The sequence below is a fragment of the Artemia franciscana genome, unplaced genomic scaffold (genome assembly GCF_032884065.1).
Source record: "Artemia franciscana unplaced genomic scaffold, ASM3288406v1 Scaffold_1071, whole genome shotgun sequence".
Taxonomy (NCBI): domain Eukaryota; kingdom Metazoa; phylum Arthropoda; class Branchiopoda; order Anostraca; family Artemiidae; genus Artemia; species Artemia franciscana.
The window spans coordinates 168,977-191,321 of NW_027062734.1; the positions used below are offsets into that span (position 1 = coordinate 168,977).

General features: G+C 31.8%; 1 long non-coding RNA gene across 1 annotated transcript; it reads right to left on the reverse strand.

The window, feature by feature from the left end:
* Window positions 1–435: 435 nt before the first annotated feature.
* LOC136042309 (uncharacterized) lies at window positions 436–15,824 on the reverse strand. Its single transcript, XR_010621249.1, has 3 exons — window positions 15,326–15,824; window positions 7,138–7,360; window positions 436–533 (listed from the first exon to the last, which is right to left on the reverse strand). It is a non-coding gene; the product is annotated as an uncharacterized LOC136042309 (long non-coding RNA).
* Window positions 15,825–22,345: the final 6,521 nt, after the last annotated feature.

Consider the following 22,345-nt stretch of genomic DNA (forward strand, 5'->3'; position numbering starts at 1 on the left):
TCTCAGTCTCTGATAAAAAGCAAGTTTAACCGTTATTTTCCACTTCTTTTAAGTGTTTTCTTATTATCCTATGATAGGTACTCTACCCATGATAGGTACAAATCAAGCTTAAAATGAATGATCGATCTTGTAGGTTTACTGTTAGAAAATGTTAATCTATCGTTGGTTTGTCTCCTTTAGTATAACTAGTTTTTTAACTAATTCATTCAATTAATAGAATTTTAATTGTTAAGACGCTTAAAGTTGTGATTTTCTTTTTACCTTGTCATTTTTTGTTTTCTTTACCCTCTTAGAGTGTTTTCGTATGTGTAGAGGGTCAAAAATAAATTATTATTATAAGCAATGGATAATTTTAAAAACAAATATAAAATAATTTAAAAAACAAATGTAGGTGAGTTTTTGCAAATGCATAAACAAAATATGTAAAGAATAGTTACCCTATATAAGGTTTCATTCCAAATTGACGTACTAAAGCAAGTGACATCAAGAGGCTTTGACAACCTGATTATATCTTGTTCTCTATCTCGGAATACCTAAGGGGAAAAAATCAGCCATTTATACCATAAACATATTTCAATTTAATAATATCTTCAGCTTATCATAAACATCACTTATGGTAGTGAATGGTGGTTAAAGAGTGATTTCTGCCAACAGAATCACTAAAAAACGGAAATTTGATAACCATACAAATATCAAAAGGATCTACTTTCCATGCCGGTCAAAATATTCAAAATATTTTACTACCAATCAAAAAGTTGATGGTTAAGAAAATTTGCGTGATTTAAAAAAAAAATGGAGGCAATGAAAAGAAAAGTGCAATTTCCAAAAGAATTACACGACAAAATTCAACATGCATAAGAAACTGGGAGCAAAGTTTTCAAGCTCATACCTAGAGCAATACAAAAACTGATAGTTTTCCCGAGAGTAATAGCCAAAATATGAAAGCCAAAGACACAAATAGGAAATATAGCAAACACAGCAATAAACATAGGAAAAATCTAAAAATTAGCTTTAAAAGATAAAGGACAGATAGAAAATAAAAAAGAGAGAATCTTTCACTTTTAGAATAGTATACTGAACGCAAAAAAGTTAAAATTAGCATGAAAAAGACATAAATAGGAAACAGCAAAAATCAGAAACTAGCAGAAAAAAAGATACAGGACAGATAGGAAAGTAAGAGGAATAGCCAAAACTGAAAAAACGTACTAAGGCCCTCAGTTTCTCTTTGAAAGAAAAGAAGAAGAAAAAATACTAATCTTATAATTCCCACTATCTTCCCCCGCCGGTATATTCACAAAACAAAGGGTTATTTAAAACGTTTATCCCAGTAATAATAACTATTGTTGTAGTAAGTGTAACTGTGCATTGTTGTATAGTAGCACACCGAATATTAAGGAAGGGAACAAATGCTGTTTATGAAAGAGGAGGGGGTCCATTAAACCCCCAACAGTGAATTTTCAGGCCTAAAGTGTACAAATATCCATAAGAGATCCTTGATATAAATGTAGAGGAGGATCTAGCCTCTGACTGCCCTTCATCTGAAGAACCTAACAATGCAAGATGTCTGCTGATATTCCAAACGGTAGTTTTTACTGAGAAGTTAACCTTTTACTGAGAAGTTTTTACTGAGAAGTTAACAATGCAAGATTGTTAGGTTAACTTGCAATGTTAGGACTAACAATGCAAGATGTCTGCTGATATTCCAAACGGTAGTTTTTACTGAGAAGTTAACCTTTTACTGAGAAGTTTTTACTGAGAAGTTAACAATGCAAGATTGTTAGGTTAACTTGCAATGTTAGGACTAACAATGCAAGATGTCTGCTGATATTCCAAACGGTAGTTTTTACTGAGAAGATTGTTTTTTTTTTTAATACCAAAGCAATACGATAAAAAGTCAAATTAAAGCCGTAAATGAAAGGGTGATCGATTGGAGGCGGCATCCTTATATCTAGAATGATTCTATAGTACTGAGTGTAACAACTCCACCCAAACGAGATCCTATTCACGAAGCATCACTAAACAGAAGTTAAAATTTAGTATAAAGAGCAGAGAGTTAAGGGGAACAGCAGCCATGATCATATTTAGTATTACCCTGAATTTTACATTAAAGGCGTGCAGATACCAAATATAATAAAAGTTTAAAAATTCTGATCATTAGGATATTAGAGATTCTAATTTAAATTGACTTGTATAAAAATAGCGTCAAACCACTCAAGGAATGAGAATTGTGAAGAACCAGTGACGCTCTGCTTGCCAATGCGGGGTCCAGGGTTCGATCCCTGCTGCATCAAGGTTGGGCGATAAGCTAGGGTTTTGTCGCTGTAAAAAGACCCGTGAACTGAAACGTTGATTAGAAGACCTATGCGCCAGCAATGGCTCGGGATGATCTTTATCCTTATTTTTCTTTTGTAATTAATCTACTGTCAAATCAACTTGTGAGGCATTATTCATATTACTGAAACAATCAATTATAAAACATGTGTACAATTTTATGAAGAAATGTTATGAGGTAATGTCTTCTAGTTAATTTTCGACACCATTATCTTCATCCGAAAAAGGACTAAATTTCCTTTTTTTTTAGCTACCTTTAATTCAAGACCGAGAAGTGGTCTTAATGCTACTACCGCTGCTAGTGACAACTAACTGCAGAACCAAGCCACCTGACGTCAATACAGCAACACACCCCCTCTCCACCCTTATTTATCTATGCCTCCCTCTTTACACCACCCCAAGAAGTTCCAATTTTGATAAGTTATTCCTGAGGACCCTCTACCTCTCCCTTCGGGGACGACCTGCTTTTCACTTGACCTTAAGTGTTTGCACGGTCAGTCAGATCTCAGACGGTCCGAGTAGTGTAAAGAAACATTAAAAGTTACTTTTTTTTAGTATGCGCATAGTACTTTAGTTAAACTCGGTCAATGAGAAAAAGGATACTCTTTTAAACAAAATGGCACCTTAATTGATGGACCAAAACAAATATATCCACGAAAAAAAAATGATGCACATATAGCAAAAGGAACATTTTGCAAAAAGGTTCGAGGCCCACCTTTTAACGCTTCGTGGGCTAAATCCTGCCCAGAGACTGAGGTTTCATAGGCCTCATTGAAGTAAATTAGAATACTATCGCGCCCATGGAGACAGCTGTCAGTACAAAGCTCATACTTTTAATTGTTTTATTTTCGTTGTTAAATTTCCTAAGATATTTTTATAAATTTGGGCTATAACAATAAATTTCATTTTACCTGTATAATTTATAACACTTTTACCACGATAAATCCTATTATCTAATAAGAAATATCATATCTGCAAGGTTGGAAAATGTGTCAAAGCTTCGGGCCAATTTTATACTATTATATATTACACGACTATATTAATTATATAATCCATTACAAGGTATTGTATTGAGTTACAATAGTTATTACTATCTAAATCAGAGATAATTCAGGTCTTCACAGTATTATAAAAAATTTAAACTTAGAATCTGTTTTTTAGAAAATATTTTATTTAGTTTTATGCTACGATCGTTTTGACTAAAACAAAACATGCTACTTTTTGTATTTCCTTGAAAACTCCATTGAATATGCATAACAAGAGCTAAAAAATAGTATGAGAATAAAAAATAAGAAACAGGAATGAACCAACGAAATTATTTTTCCCTGGATACTACATCGAGTAAAAATAGCGAAAATCCGAACTTGGCAGTAAAAAAGATATAGGACAAATAGAAAAATACAAAGAAAGAATCCTTCTCTTTTAGGATAGTGTACTGAACGACCGCAAAAAAAGTCCAAAATTAGTATGAAAAAAGACATAAATAAGAAAGATAGCAACATGGCAATAAACATAGCAAAATCATTCTTTTTTAGGATAGTATTAGAATAAACACAAAAAAGTAAAAAATTAGTACGAAAAAAACATGTAAACATGCCAATAAACATAGTAAAATCCGAAATTAGCAGAAGGAAAGATATAGAACAGATAGAAAAATGCAAAGAAACAATTGTTCTCTTTTAGGATAGTGTACTGAATAAACGTAAAAAAAATTCCAAAATTAGTATGAAAAAAGACATAAATAGGAAACATAGCAAACACAGCAATAAACATAGCAAAAATCCAAAAATTAGCAGAAAAAAGACAAAGGGCAGACAGAAAATACATTGAAAGAATCCTTCTCTTTTAGGATAGTATACTGAATAAACGAAAAAAATTCAAAATTAGCATTAAAATGACATAAATAGGAAACATAGCAAACTTAGCAATAAACATAACAAAAATCTGAAATTAGCAGAAAAAAAAAGACATAGAATAGATAGAAAGATGCAAAGAAATAATTCTTCTCTTTTGGGATATGGTACTGAAGAAACGCAAAAAAAGTCAAAATTAGTACGAAAAAAAAAAAACATAAATGGGAAGCTCATTTTTTTTTCTGGATAATTACCCTAAATATAGATATTATTCAGAGAAATAGTTAAGGCCTCCGAAAGTCTTTAAAATTATGTAGTAGTTGTGCGTTGGCCTCAAGCGGTTTGGTGCTGCAGTGAGTTATTAGTAGTGGTAGTAGGCTCCCACCTATTTCTTGTATATATTTGCTAGTTTCCTTATTTATAGATCTCAGTGGGTCCAATTCGCTGATCAGGAGCCATCTGATTTTTTAAGATATTTTTACGGCTTGGGACAAGAGACTAAATTAGACCAATTTCATATTGTATTGATTTAAACCGTATTTTGTAAACAATATGCGAACTTTTTAAATTTACTGAGGACTTAACTGCCTTACCACCGAGACTAAACCCTGCTTACCACTGAGACTAAAGAAGGAAGATGGCTAAAAAAAGTTTCTTAAAGGTAGATGGTTGGAAAAGCTGGAAATAAACAGCTGGAATAAAACAGAATAAAGGTCAACAAAGAAAAAAGTCAGAATAAAACAGAATAAGACAGAATAAAAATCAAACAAGAAGCAAGTATCCATAATGTCTTGGAAATATTTAGCTCTAATTCAAGGAGATTAATTCTGAAGTCTATTGATGATTTGTGATTTTTTGGTGATTACTTATTAATAAGGGTTTCATAGGTATGATACAACTTGCTGGCAATGTAAGGTTTTGTGAAATGCCAATATAACTTCAGCTTCATTTGACAAATTTTAGTCAAAAGCGAAATGTTTAAAAAATCTGAAAAAGAATTATCTTTATATAGTTTATAAGACCATAAATATAAGGCATTGACTAAACTGAAAAAAAAAATCATGATTGATATTAGGCTTTAACAGGATATGTCAACAAATGATAGATTTCCCAGAGGTTTCCAGTTGAGGACAGATTCTTTACGAAGTAAGATGGAAAATAAGAACAGCGTGTAAATCGTAAAAAGTGAATCGCATAAAAAGTAAATCATTACGTCATTTAAGTAGCCTGCAGAAAACAAAGAATAGAAATAAATTTTTGTGTTTATGAATATTTATGCTGACTCCAAATCAGTATTCAGGTTTCAGGCAGTATTTTTTCTTATATTTGCAGCATAAAAAATTAATGCCAGAATGCCAAAATAGTATTTTTCTTCGTGATTAATTCAAATAAAGTGTTCGAAAACAGAAAATAAAACAATCAGCCATATTAAAACCTAAGACAAGTACAAATGAAGTCATATAATGGCTTAAACTTAAAATGAACAGGGCTTAATATCATTGATTAAATAAATACCAAAATGTACAGACATTAAAATGAATAATCAAACAGTTGTATACAACTCAGAATATCAAACAGACTAGAGAAGAGACTGACATGAAGAGAGTTATTAATGAATTAATAACTGAATTAAGAGAGTAAAACCGACAGTCAGTGAGTCTAAGAGCTCGTCTATGACTTTCTCCTTTCTAAAGACTGACAGTCGCACTTCCTATAATTCCCTACTACCGACGAAAAACAGTTAAAATACTTGGAATACATTTGGCCAAAGATTTAAGAAAGTATTCACACGTTGACGATCTAACTAAAGAAGGTGCATCGCTTTTAAGTTGTTTTTCAAACCTGAAGAAATTTTTTTGCAAACTGGGGTCTTATTCTATATACTCCAGTTATATAGAACCTTCTTCAGAATTTTCGAGGCGCGTTTTTACCAGCCAATCACATTATTCTTTTTTTCTGGAGAATTAAAAAGAACAGGAAAAAAAAAAAACAATCCCACCAGTATAAAACTGAAGTAACTAATGCTGGACGCAAACCTAGACAGACAAGAAGGTCTATCAGTTATGTCGGACCTTCTTATGAATATGCATGTTTAGATTGGAATCTGAGGCTGATGAAGGACTAATCAGACAGATTCGAAATGGTAATTAGATTTAGTCAACAAGAACGAAAATATGCTTATAAGGATTGATTACATAGTTAGCTCAAGAAAAAGGGTTACATTGATTGCAAGTATTACTCTGAGGCAAAACGACCCGAACACTGCATGATTTCTTGACAAGAATGGATGAAAGGATTAGAATTCTTTCTAGAAATCTTAAAGTGAGTTTTCCTTGTTAACATGGGTTGGACCTTGTCTAACAGGTATGTTGGACCTTTTTGTGAATATGCATGACTAGCTTGGAATCTGAGGCTGACGAAGGACTAATCAGACAAATTCGAGAAGTTAAAAAAAAAAACCCGCAAAATTACAGTTGAACACATCTACTCAACTTACGAGAATGCAAAGAAAAAACTCAATTTGAATTCTCGTGACACTCGTAGATACGAGTTGACATACTGATTTGGTTAAATTAATTGAACTCTCCAGCCCGTCATGACTTACTATCTGACATTGAGAACCACCCTACTGAAAAATCGAACACTAGACTCCGACAAATAAAATCATTTAATAATAAATCATTTAATCATTTAATTAAAATCATTTAATGATAATTTAATGAGGGTAATTTAATGATAAAGCTTTGGAAAGTATTTAATTTTTTATACAAAACGTACCTGCGCTTAGCATTTGCTATTTTGGTTAGTAAAGCATCTTTATCTTCATACAGATAAGCAAAATGCAGTCTAAGACGAGCATGAAAAAATAGAGACAGGAAAGAATAAACAGGAAGAGGAAGAAATAAGAAACCAGAAGAAAAAGGAGAAAATAGACAATAAAGACAGTTTGTACCGATTCCCTTTGATCCTCTGATACCAAGTCCATCTTGTGTATCAAACAAAATATCTTTGCGTTAGAAGAATTTTGAATTATTGCCTCTAAGCAAGATTGGTAATAGTGCATATCACGATCCAACTCTCGAGATTCGACATCAAAAACATAGATCAGTACTTCGACATTCTTAAAAATGTTATCTCGCTGACTGGCAAAGTAATTCTCCATGAAAGCTTCCTGCCTGGAATTGAGAAAAGTGAAAAAGTTATGTAAAAACAAAGAAAACATAATCATTTAAGCTATAATGTTTTTTTATGGCTATAAAATTATATTGTTTACTTTATATGTTTTACCCCACCGTTTACATTGTTGTTATTAGCAGATCATGAATCAAATAATAAGAATAATGATAATAAAGTTACTATGAAACGACAATAGCAGTATAACATTTATTACAAACCGAAAACAACAAATCAAGCTAGTGGGGTTTGTGTTATATAAACAAAAGGGTTGCAAGGGGTTGCAAATACAAAAAATCATGCTTGCAAGGGAGAACTACTAAACGGGGTTGTGAGGGTGCGCAAACACAAGAAAAAATCTTGAAAGGAGGGTACAAATGCAAAATATCAATAAACTTGGAAAGAATTGATACTAAACAATAGGTAAAGGTATAAAAAAAACGTTTAAAGATATTTAGTAAAAAAAAAAGACAAAAAAATCTTGCAAGGATATACTAATAAACAAGGAGGAAAAATAATAATTAAAGAATAGAATAAATATGGCGAATTCAAATTCTGAAGAATATTATTTTTAGAATAAGAGGTGGAAATTTTATCCATTCCATGCATTCTAATGTTCTTTTCCGTCACCAAATTATTTCTCCTTGGGAGTTTGTCAACTACAAATTGAAAATGGTTACAAAAACTATTAATTACACAATCCGTAGAATTTATAATGCTAACATAGAGTGACAATAGAACTATATTGCTCAGCTGATATTTTAAGCCTAATTTCTAATTCATGGAAGTGCTAAGTTTTACACGTTTGTTTTTGCTTACATTATTGCTTTTTGCTTCATCAAAGTGCTAAAATCTTACAGCTCACTGCCAAATAGAATGTTGAAGAGAACTCTTTAATGACAACTTCACTAACTTCCTTAGACCACTAATCAGAGTAAATGAAGAAAGGTATTTACAAAAGAAAAAGAAAAAAGCTTCATCTTAATACACTTAGCCGTCCCTAAGATACTTCAGATAGGTCTTTTAAGAAATTGACTGAACATAGTGTCTTTTGATTTTGTTTGTCACTTTTGTTGCTCTATATACACCCTGTATTTTTCATATCTATTAACATCATAATTTTGGTTGTTTCTCAGGCACCATTGTAAGGACCCCATTCTTCACTGCACTCGATATCTTAGCCAGCATTTGAACACATATTGTCATACAACCAATTTTCGTACAAAATTATAACCCCTGGTATTTTGACCACCCTTTTCAAGGGCACAGCCTATTGTCCAGGGTATTTTCGCTACTCCACTGAAAAACGGTAAACGACCCGCTTTCCAAAAAAAATATTCTGCTAGAAACATGCTTTTTTTTGTTTAGTTAATCCCACTCCAGAAAAAAAAACCTAGATTCACTTCTCCTAGGATCAGTCTTTTTTGCACCTTTAATGACGAATGAAAAACATCAGGAATTTTAAAATCACACAAGAGAGTCTTTAAAGTCAGCAATTTCAGCAATTGATTTCCTTAACAATTCCTGTTCGTTCACTCACCCAGCTTCTTCTTATTATTAGTTAAGACGGTGGGTGCAGTGAAGATGTTAAAAGTAGAATGAGCCAGGTCGAGGCTGTTTTTTCACATTTAAAAAAAGTTTGGAAGAATAGGAAGATAAGTCTGCAAACCAAGATCAGAAAACCTGACAGTGATGACATTTAAGGAAAGATTTAAAGGAAATGGGAACTTTTGGGAGGGTGTAAAGAGGGGGGATTCGTATAGATTGGGATGGAGGAAGTGCGTGCGTAGCTGTATTGGCCTTAGGCGGCTTAGTCTTGCAGTGAGTAGTTAGTAGTAGTAGTATCAATACAAACTTTCCCCCCTTAAACGCCCTTAAAATTTCAAATATCCTGAATCACATTGTATGAGAGTTTTCCTCTCAGCTGTATTCCAATCCTCGAGTATACCTGTCCTTTTTTGCATCATGGTATTTCCAATTATTTGTCGGACAGAACAGAGCTAGTCAAGACAAGGTGCCCAAGAATTACCTTCAATGAAGGTAAAGTTCCCTGTATGTCCCTTCTTTGGAGAGCCAATCTAGTCAACCTAAAGGAAAGGAGAACAAGTATTTCCTTGCATTCGCCAACATTGCCCTCCATAGTTTCCGGACGATTTTTTTTTTACCAAATCAATTTCCACCTCCTTGACCTGGCCTCCCTTGTGATGCTTTAACAGCAATTCCTATTTTTGTCCCAATAAAATTTTCAACTGGAAGATATATTCTAGAACAGCTTTTTTTAATACATAGTTGATATGTTAAACAAGTGGTATTCCCTACCCTCTTTTGGCTACTAGTGTTTATCTTGCAAATTCTTGACTTTCTTCTTATAGTATTTTTTTTTTTTTTACTGAATTGCACTTTGTAATTTTTAGTCACTAGGCTAAATTTGTTTTGTGGTTTTTATTTACCCTAATTTCTGCATAAATTCTGCGAGTTTTGACTGTTTTTAACCTTTTTGACATGCTCACCTTTTTTTTACTGGCCAGTCTCATTATGTTTTTTTTTTATTTTTTTTATTGTGCAAATTCGTCCCATGTTCAGGTTAATTTGTGTCGGGGCTTAATGTGAATGTAAAGTGGCAATGTTTTTTTTTTGTTAGTAATAAATGGAAAATTTAACTGTCGTTTCTTGTGACCCATTTGTTAATAAAGAACACAAATTTCTGGGCTTTCGGTAGCAAGTCTATTATTACATAATACAATAAAACCAGTCACTCCATATTTTTCTACTGATGTTCAGGGTCTTCCCTCAGCACCAAAAACAGAAAAGAACAAAATATTACACCATCAGTGTTAAAAGTGACAGGATATAAGGACAGGATTAAAATCGTCCAGTCGTTGATAGCGTATAGGGTGTCAAATCTAGGATTCAGTTGCTGGGTCTTCTTACAGGAACAGGTAGCAAGCCTGTTGCCAAACCTTGTAGCACCGGGAATCGAACCCTGGGCCTCATATTGCCAAATAGAGCTTCAATCAGAACTTTAATCTAAGACAAAAAATTCATTATGTTACAGCACGGTAGAAAATGACAGAAAATCTAAAAGATAAAAACTAGAGAAAAACAGAAATGACAGAAAATCAAGATAAAACTAGAAAATAAGAAAGCAATGACGAACAACTAAATGAATGAAATGAAAATATAATCAACTACTAATTTTTACAATTGAAGGTATTTAAAATTAAGTAGCCCGATGACTCACGGGAATTGGGAATAAAAAAAAGAAAACAAAAAGCTGAACAGAAGCCAACTATTAAAATAGAGGTTCTTTAGCAGAGTTGCCACTTGGTGAAAAAATCACTAGATGTTTGTGATTTTTTGGTTCATTTGGTGATTTTCTTGAATAAGCTAATAATGTATGTGTTGATATAGTGACGGTAGAAAATGACAGAAAATCAAGATAAAACTAGAAAATAAGAAAGCAATGGCGAACAACTAAATAAATGAAATGAAAATATAATTAACTACTAATTTTTACAATTGAAGGTATTTAAAATTAAATAGCCCGATGACTCACGGGAATTGGGAATAAAAAAAAAGAAAACAAAAAGCTGAACAGAAGCCAACTATTAAAATAGAGGTTCTTTAGCAGAGTTGCCACCTGGTGAAGAAATCACTAGATGTTTGTGATTTTTTGGTTCATTTGGTGATTTTTTTGAATAAGCTAATAATGTATGTGTTGATGTAGTGATGTTTTTAGACAATATCAAAAATCACAGGAAATAGTGATAAATCACTAGGAGTGGCAACCCTTTTACCAGGCATGCTCAAAACTACCCTAAATTTCGGGGAAGTTTAATTGAACTGCAGTTTAATTTGAACATGGCAAGAGTTAGACCTTCCCAAGCCAGCTCCTGCTTCTCTGAGATGCACGAGCACCAGATGGTATTTGCTAGAGACCATACACCTTACAGGGATGGTATGAAGAGCATTAGGCTTATCAAGACATTGCTAAATGGTTTTATTAATATGGCTAGAAAAAGGGACGAATATAAAATATTAATGAATATACACCTTAACAAAGAGGGGATATGGGACAAAATTCCCTCTACATTTTCCATCGCAACCTCTTCAGAATATCTGAGAAACACATGAGCACAGAAAACACCTGAACACATTTTTGGCAGTTTCAGACCATACTGGGCATTTGACTTAGATAAAAAAGAAAGTAACTGATTTTTAATATGGCATTATTTACTTATTATACGTTATTAAACCTTATTTACTGTCACTTTGCAATGGTTTCAAGTCAAACTAAGAATTAAGCTTTATATTACAATTTGTATTAATTATTTATTTGGCTATATTTTATATTTAAACTAGCTGTTGGGGTGGCGCTTCGCGCCCCCCCCCGCGTGCGTAAGTCGTAACGCGCCGTATTAGTTACGCGCCATTGTAGTTGTGTCCCTCTGTCCACCTGTGAATATATATATATATAATATATATATATATATACTAGCTGTTGGGGTGGCGCTTCGCGCCACCCCAACACCTAGTTGGTGGGGGCGCTTCGCGCCCCCCCCCCCCCAAGCCCCCCCGCGCGCGTAAGTCGTTACGCGCCATAATAGTTACGCGCCATTGTAGTTGTGTCCCTATGTCCCACCTGTGAATATAGATAGATATATATATATATATATATATATATATATATATATATATATATATATATATATATATATATATATATATATATATATATATATATATATATATGGTTTTAACTACGTAAAACTTGCGAATATACAACATTCTTTGCTGTCCCATTGTCTTTGCATATAAATAGATTGTCAGGTTTACCGACTCTTGAACATGCAACATATAATGGTCCATGGGAAAACAATATGTATTCAGATCTATACCTCATGATTCAAATGATTGCCCTTGAGCTTTATTGATGGTGATTGCTAATCGACCATTCCCTGTCCCGGTGTCCCGGTCGTCATTTATATCCCCCTGTTTCCCCCGGTGTCCCCGTTGTAGTTGTGTCCCTGTGTCCCGGTCGTCATTTATATTCCCTGTGTCCCGGTCGTCATTTGTATCCCGGTGTCCCGGTCTGTATATACATTCGTTTTTTAGTTTTGTTTTTCTCCTTTATTTTTCTTTTTTAGTTTATTTAGATTTTTAGATTTTTTAGTTTTTTTATTAGTTTTTAGTTTTTTTTTCTTTTTAGTTTTTTTGTAGTTTTGTTAGTTTTTTTTTTACTTATGTTCTGGTCGTCATTTATACTCCCTGTGCCCCGGTGCTTTGTTGATTGCTAATCGAACATTCTTTTTTTAGTTTTTTAGCTTTTTTACTTTTTTTATTAGTTTTTAGTTTTTTTTGTAGTTTTTGCCTTTTTTTAGTTTTTTCAGTTTTTTTTTTGTTTTTTATTGGTTTTTACCTTTATTTTAGCTTATTTTTCAGTTTTTTCCTTTTTTTTTAGTTTTTTTTAGTTTTTAGTTTTTTTAGTTTTTTACCATTTTTTAGTTTTTTTAGTTTTTTAGCTTTTTTATTTTTTTTATTAGTTTTTAGTTTTTTTTGTAGTTTTTGCCTTTTTTTAGTTTTTTTAGTTTTTTAGCTTTTTTATTAGTTTTTAGTTTTTTTTGTAGTTTTAACCTTTTTTTAGTTTTTTTAGTTTTTTAGCTTTTTTATTTTTTTTATTAGTTTTTAGTTTTTTTTGTAGTTTTTGCCTTTTTTTTGACGTCACCTGATCCAGTTTTTTCCGGTGACGTCACCTGATCCATCCACAGACAACTTATTTTTATATATATAGATATATATATATATATATATATATATATATATATATATATATATATATATATATATATATATATATATATATATATTTAACTACGTAAAACTTGCAAATATACAACATTCTTTGCTGTCCCATTGTCTGTCCATATAAATAGATTGTCAGATTTACCAACTCTTGAACATGCAACATAATAATTGTCCATGGGAAAACAATCCGTATTCAGATCTATACCGCATTTTTCTAACGATTGCCCTTGAGCTTTGTTGATGGTGATTGCTAATCGAACATTCCCTGTGTCCCCGTCGTCATTTATATATCCCCCTGTGCCCCCGGCGTACCCGTTGTAGTTGTGTCCCTGTGTCCTGGTCGTCATTTATATTCCCTGTGTCCCGGTCGTCATTTGTGTCCCGGTATCCCAGTCTGTAATTTCTCTTTGAGTTTCGCGGTCGTCATTTATATTCCCTCTGTCCCGGTCGTCATTTGTGTCCCGGTCTGTAATTTCTCTTTGAGTGTCCCGGTCATCATTTATATTCCCTGTGTCCCGGTCGTCATTTGTGTCCCAGTTTGTAGTGTCATCTTATAATGACGTCATTAACAAAGCCTTATATACTTATAATGACGTCAAATGCAAACCCACAAACAAACAAACATGCATATATTCAACTTATTTATATATATATATATATAGATACAGTTTCTTTTTTAGTTTTTTATTTTCTTAGTTTTTCTTTTTTTTAGTTTCTTCTTTTTATTGATTTGTTTTCTTCAGTTTGTCAATGTTCATTCTAACATTGACACTTGAAAAAATCTTTACGTGCCAAGCATGCTAGAGCTCCAACAATTTATAATAAACCTCAAAATATTGGGTATCTGTTTTAAGGTTTTCGAATTACTTTAATCTATTGTCAAAATATATTGAAATATTTGTGCAATTCCCAGTTTTTTATTAGTTTTTTCTTTTTTTAGTTTTTTAGCTTTTTTTACTTTTTAGTTTTTTACCTTTTTTTTTCTTACGTTTTTCTTTTTAGGTTTTTTCTTTTTTTAATTTTTTCATTTTTTAGTTGTTTTTTTTTAGTTTTTTCTTTTTAGTTTTTTCAGTTTTTTACCTTTTTTCTTTTTTTAGTTTTCTTTTTCTTCTTTATTTTTCAGCGTCAGTATGAAATACATGTCGCCGAACCTTTATTTTTTTTTAACTAAAATCTGGTAGGCAGTGATGACCTTATCCAAGTCAAAATCCCAAACCCAATCATCATCGCTATCATTTTCGGTTTTGATACGTTTTGACTCTCGCTGTCCAGGTTGATTTTCATCTAACTGCCGGTTTTGCGTTCTTTAACCGCAAGCCTTTTGGCATTAACCCTTTTAGCAGATTCCTCGGCTGTTTCTTCTGCCATTGTAGGATTTATACTAAAATTTCTCTTTAAATTAACTATTTGAGCAGATTCCTCGGCTGTTTCTTCTGTCATTTTAAGATCTATACTAAAAATCCCTCTTCACGTGCAAAGCTTGCTAAAGCTCAACAATTTATAATAAACCTCAATTTTGTGTATCTGTTTATCAGTATCTTTTTTAAGGTTTTCGAATTACTTTAATCTATTGTCAAAATATTTTGAAATATTTATGCAATTCTCAGTTTTTACATTTTAGTTTGTTTCCTTTTTCTTCTTTATATTTCAGACGTCATATGCAAACCCTCAACACCCCTATGTCCCGGTCGTCATTTGTGTCCCAATGTCCCGGTCTGTAATTTCGTCAGTCGACAAACATGACGTTAGTCGACACACAAACATGACGTCAGTCAACAGACACACAGACAATTTATTTTTCTATATATAGATATATACGTCAGTCGACAAACATGACGTCAGTCGACACACAAACATGACGTCAGTAGACAGACACACAGACAAACAACTTATTTTTATATATATAGATAGATACGTTAGTTGACAAACATGACGTCAGTCGACACACAAACATGACGCCAGTAGACAGACACACAGACAAACAACTTATTTTTATATATATAGATTACGAAAACAAAATGATACGTCATAGGTTTATGCAGCCTACCTTATGACATCCTTGCATTAGCAAGATGACCTGAGACTGTTTGAAAACGAGGTAATGAATTTAAGGGCTTAACAATATATTTACAATCCAAAAATGACTTAGAAAACACACTTACCCTCCACAATCCCAAAGGTTTAATACCAAATTTCCGAGGAATCTGACATGAGAGTGTTCAACATCAACTAAAAGAAAAGTTTTTTTTGTGAAACTAATGAATTCAAGCGTGGGCTATTGAAATTTCCAAGTTTAAGCTATCCTATGTTTGAAACAGCATTATCAAGCACGTTTTCAAATTTTAACTTGAGGGACCTCCTACAACGAATAAAAAAATAACAATTGGTTGACAAAAGTGCAGCTGTTGTCAGAGAAATGGCTAGAAGAATCTTGAAAACTCCAATTCGCTTGGATATACCATGCAACACTCCCAAAATGATAGATCTTTGTGGATAGAAGTCTGCTCAAGTTAACAAAGATGAAAGACAAAGAAAGAACAAATATAAGAGGCTGATGAAGTTCAAAGGACTCTGCAACAGTACATCATTGACAAGTGTCACGAAGCATTCCAGAAAGGTGAAAACCCCTTTATGTACATGGGAGTTCACACAGATCCTCACAATAACGCCTAACCCTGGTATCCTATAGTCTTCCCCACTACCACAGTACTTAACTGACCCAAGCGCTCCTGAAAACTCCTGGCCTAGAAGGTATTCAGTCAGAGTTGCTCAGCTACAGTTTTCTAAAGGAGACAAAGGTCAGGATACCAAACTTTTAAGACACGAATAGGATTACTCGACCCCAATTTCTCACAGCTATATATATATATATATATATATATATATATATATATATATATATATATGTATATATATATATATATATATATATATATATATGATATATATATATATATATATATATATATATATATATATATATATATATATATATATATATATATATATATAAATAAGTTGTCTGTGTGTGTGTTTGTCGAGTGACGTCATGTTTGTGTGTCGATTGACGTCATGTTTGTCGACTGACGTCATTATAAGGATTGAGCTGTATGCGTCATGAAGTTGTTTGTCGACTGACGTCATGTTTGTCAACTGATGAAATTACATACCGGGACACAAATGACGACCGGGAACCTCAAAGAGAAATTACAGACTGGGACACCCGGACACAAATCACGACCGGGACACAGGGAGTATAAATGACGACCGGGACACAACTCCAACGGGGACGCCGGGGGCACAGGCGGGATATATAAATGACGACCGGGACACAGGGATTGTTCGAATAGAAATTACAGACCGGGACACCGGGACAAAAATGACGACCAGGACACCGGGAATATAAATGACGACCCGGACACTCAAAGAGAAATTACAAACTGGGACACCGGGGCACAAATGACGACCAGGACACAGGGAATATAAATGACGACCGGGACACAGGGACACATCATTAGAATAATGAGGTATAGATCTGAATATGGATTGTTTTTCCCATGGACAATTATATGTTGCATGTTCAAGAGTCGGTAAACCTGACAGTCTATTTATATGCAACATATATATATATATATATATATATACTTATATATATACTATATATATATATACTATACTATATATATATATATGTATCTATATACTATATATACTATATATATATATATATATATATATACTATATATATATATATACTATATATATACTATATATATATATATATATATATATACTATATATATATATATATATATATACAGCTAGTATATATATATATATATATATATATATATATATATATATATACTAGCTGTTGGGGTGGCGCTTGGGGTAAGCCCCCCCGCGCGCGTAAGTCGTTACGTGCCATAATAGTTACGCGCCATTGTAGTTGTGTCCCTATGTCCCACCTGTGAATATAGATAGATATATATATACTAGCTGTTGGGGTGGCGCTTCGCGCCACCCCAACACCTAGTTGGTGGGGGCGCTTCGCGCCCCCCCCCCAAGCCCCCCCGCGCGCGTAAGTCATTACGCGCCATATTAGTTACGCGCCATTGTAGTTGTGTCCCTATGTCCCACCTGTGAATATAGATAGATATATATATATATATATATATATATATATATATATATATATATATATATATATATATATATATATATATATACTAGCTGTTGGGGTGGCGCTTCGCGTCACCCCAACACCTAGTTGGTGGGGGCGCTTCGCGACCTCCCCAAGCCCCCCCGCATATATATATATATATGTTTTTAACTACGTAAAACTTGCGAATATACAACATTCTTTGCTGTCCCATTGTCTGTGCATATAAATAGATTGTCAGGTTTACCGACTCTTGAACATGCAACATATAATGGTCCATGGGAAAACAATCCGTATTCAGATCTATACCTCATGATTCTAATGATTGCCCTTGAGCTTTGTTGATGGTGATTGCTAATCGACCATTCCCTGAGTCGCCATCGTCATTTATATATCCCCCTGTGCAGCCCGGCGTCCCCTTTGTAGTTATGTCCCTGTGTCCCGGTCGTCATTTATATTCCCTGTGTCCCGGTCGTCATTTGTGTCCCGGTGTCCCAGTCTGTGATTTCTCTTTGAGCGTCCCGGTCGTCATTTATATCCCCCTGTGCCCCCGGCGTCCCCGTTGTAGTTGTGTCATTTATATTCCCTGTGTCCCGGTCGTCATCCCGGTATACATTCGATTTTGAATTGGTATATGATTAAATAAATTTTTAATTTTTTCCCTTTTTTTCCTTTTAGTTTTTTTTTATTGGTTTTGACCTTTTTTTAGGTTTTTTAGTTTCTTTCTTTTTCTTTTTAGTTTTTTTTGAAGTTTTTGTCTTTTTATTTTTTTTACTTTTATTTATATTTTTTTAGTTTTCTTTTTCTCCTTTATTTTTCAGTTTTTTTCCTTTTTTTAGTTTTTTTTCTTTTTTAGTTCTTTTAGTTTTTACCTTTTTAGTTTTTTTTTTAGTTTTTAGATTAATTTTTTTTTTTTAGTTTTTCACCTTTTTTCTTTTTAGTTTTTTATTGGTTTTTACCTTTTTTTTAGCTTTTTTATTTTTTTTTCGTTTTTTCTTTTTACTTTATTTTTAGTTTTTATCTTTTTTATTTTTTTTATGTTTATTTTTAATTTTATTAGTTTTCTTTTTCTCTTCTATTTTTCAGTTTTTTCCTTTTTTTAGTTTTTTTTTTAGTTTTTAGTTTTTTACCTTTTTTAGCCTAACCAGGATTTGAACCTGGGACCTTCATTCTCCGTTCTGACACCCTCTCTCACCGAGTGACTACTCCAGCATGTTCATTTTGGTGTTTTAAATGGTATATTATTAACCAAATTAATGTGTTTTACAATATACTAAGCATCGTCATAACAGAAATGACGACAACTAATTTCATGACGTCAGCCGACACAGAAACATGACGTCACCTGATCCACGATCCACAGATCCACAGACAACTTATTTTTATATATATATATATATAGATACAGTTTCATTTCAGTTTTTTTTTCTTTTTTAGTTTTTTTCTTAGTTTTTTTCTTTTTTAATTTTTCTTTTTTAAGTTTCTTCTTTTTATTGATTTGTTTTCTTCAATTTGTCAATGTTCATTCTAACATTGACACTTGGAAAAATCTTTACGTGCCATGCAAGCTAAAGCTCCAAAAATTTATAATAAACCTTAAAATTTGGGTATCTGTTTTAAGGTTTTCGAATTACCTTAATCTTTTGTCAAAATATTTTGAAATATTTGTGCAATTCCCAGTTTTTTTTTAGTTTTTTCTTTTTTTAGTTGGATAGCTTTTTTTAGTTTTTTTTCTTTTTAGTTTTTACCTTTTTATTTTTTCGACGTAGTTAACTTCGAAGACCACACTGCCTTTCCATGACGAAAGTAAAACAGTTCAAAATAGGGATGATACCTTTTTATTGACAGTGAAATATAAAATTATTTAACTGGATATTTCGAACACATATACAGTGTTCATCATCAGCAGTAAAACAGAGTTTTACTGCTGATGATGAACACTGTAGGCTATATGTGTTCGAAATATCCAGTTAAATAATTTTATATTTCACTGTCAATAAAAAGGTATCATCCCTATTTTGAACTGTTTTATTTTTTATTTTTTTTTACATTTTTTTATTTTTAAGTTTTTTTTTTATTTTTTTTTTAGTTTTATCTTTTTAGTTTTTTAAGTTGTTTTCTTTTTATTTTTTTTTAGTTTTTTACCATTTTTCTTTTTTCAGTTTTCTTTTTCTTCTTTATTTTTCAGACGTCATATGCAAACTCTCAATGCAAAAATACATACAACTTATTTTTGTATATAGATAAGATATAATCTGGCGTAACAGACATAGTGTAACAGACATAAAAGACAGACAACTTATTTATATATATATAGATTTTTACATATATAGATACAGTTTCTTCTTTATTTTTTTTCTTTTTTAATTTTTTCTTTTTTTTAGTTTCTTCTTTTTATTGATTTGTTTTCTTCAATTTGTCAATATTCATTCTAACATTGACACTTGGAAAAATCTTTACGTGCCAAGCATGCTAAAGCTCCAACAATTTATATTAAACCTCAAAATTTGGGGTATCTGTTTTAAGGTTTTCGAATTACTTTAATCTATTGTCAAAATATATTGAAATATTTGTGCAATTCCCAGTTTTTTTTTAGTTTTTTTCTTTTTTTTTAGTTTTTTAGCTTTTTTTAGTTTTTTTTTAGTTTTTTATCTTTTTTATTTTTTACATTTTTTCTTTTTAGGTTTTTTCTTTTTTTAATTTTTTAAATTTTTATTTTTTTTTAAGTTTTTTCTTTTTAGTTTTTTTTTAGTTTTTTACCATTTTTCTTTTTTCGAATTACTTTAATCTATTGTCAAAATATTTCGAAATATTTATGCAATTTCCAGTTTTTACATTCTAGTTTGTTTTCTTTTATATATATTGAAGATATAATCTGGCGTAACGGACAGACAACTTATTTTTATATATATATATATATATATATATATATATATATATATATATATATATATATATATATATATATGTTTTTAACTACGTAAAACTTGCGAATATACAACATTCTTTGCTGTCCCATTGTCTGTGCATATAAATAGATTGTCAGGTTTACCGACTCTTGAACATGCAACATATAATGGTCCATGGGAAAACAATCCGTATTCAGATCTATACCTCATGATTCTAATGATTGCCCTTGAGCTTTGTTGATGGTGATTGCTAATCGACCATTCCCTGAGTCGCCATCGTCATTTATATATCCCCCTGTGCACCCCGGCGTCCCCTTTGTAGTTATGTCCCTGTGTCCCGGTCGTCATTTATATTCCCTGTGTCCCGGTCGTCATTTGTGTCCCGGTGTTCCAGTCTGTGATTTCTCTTTGAGTGTCCCGGGCGTCATTTATATTCCTTGTGTCCCGGTGTCCCGGTCGTCATTTATATCCCCCTGTGCCCCCCGGCGTCCCCATTGTAGTTGTGTCCCTGTGTCCCGGTCGTCATTTATATTCCCTGTGTCCCGGTCGTCATTTGTATCCCGGTGTCCCGGTCTGTATATACATTCGTTTTTTAGTTTTGTTTTTCTCCTTTATTTTTTTCCTTTTTTCTTTTTTTTCTTTTTTAGTTTATTTAGATTTTTAGATTTTTTAGTTTTTTTATTAGTTTTTAGTTTTTTTGTAGTTTTTACCATTTTTTTAGTTTTTTTTAGTGTCCCGGGCGTCATTTATATTCCTTGTGTCCCGGTGTTCCGGTCGTCATTTATATCCCCATGTGCCCCCCGGCGTCCCCATTGTAGTTGTGTCCCTGTGTCCCGGTCGTCATTTATATTCCCTGTGTCCCGGTCGTCATTTGTATCCCGGTGTCCCGGTCTGTATATACATTCGTTTTTTAGTTTTGTTTTTCTCCTTTATTTTTTTCCTTTTTTCTTTTTTTTCTTTTTTAGTTTATTTAGATTTTTAGATTTTTTAGTTTTTTTATTAGTTTTTAGTTTTTTTGTAGTTTTTACCATTTTTTTAGTTTTTTTAGTTTTTTTTACATATGTCCTGGTCGTCATTTATACTCCCTGTGTCCCGGTCGTCATTTGTGTCTCGGTGCTTTGTTGATTGCTAATTTATATTATATTTATATTTTTTATATTTATTAATATTTTTTTTGTTTTCTTTTTCTCTTATTTTTCAGTTTTTTCCTTTTTTTTAGTTTTTTCTTTTTTAGTTTTTAGTTTTTTTTGTTTTTTACCTTTTTTTAGTTTTTTTAGTTTTTTTAGTTTTTTAGCTTTTTTAGTTTTTTTATTAGTTTTTAGTTTTTTTTTTAGTTTTTGCCTTTTTTTAGTTTTTTCAGTTTTTTTTTTAGTTTTTAGTTTTTTACCTTTTTTTAGTTTTTTTTTAGTTTTTTAGCTTTTTTAGTTTTTTTTCTTTTTAGTTTTTTTTTGTAGTTTTTACCTTTTTTAGTTTTTTTTCTTCTTTTGTATTAGTGTGAAATAATTCAGACGTCATATGCGGACAAACACGACGTCACTCGACAGACAGACAGACAGACATAACCCACAAACAACTTATTTTTATATATATTTATTCATATTTTTTTAGTTTTCTTTTTCTCTTTTATTTTTCAGTTTTTTCCTTTTTTTTTAGTTTTTTTCTTTTTTAGTTTTTAGTTTTTTTTTTAGTTTTTTACCTTTTTTAGTTTTTTTTAGTTTTTTTAGTTTTTTAGCTTTTTTAGTTTTTTTATTAGTTTTTATTTTTTTTGTAGTTTTTGCCTTTTTTTATTTTTTTCAGTTTTTTTTAGTTATTAGATTTTTACCTTTTTTTAGTTTTTTTTTAGTTTTTTAGCTTTTTTAGTTTTTTTTTCTTTTTAGTTTTTTTTGTAGTTTTTACCTTTTTTAGTTTTTTTCTTCTTTTGTATTAGTGTGAAATAATTCAGACGTCATATGCGAACAAACATGACGTTACCTGATCCATCCACAGATCCACACACAGACAACTTATTTTTATATATATAGATATATATATATATATATATATATATATATATATATATATATATATATATATATATATATATATATATATATATGGTTTTAACTACGTA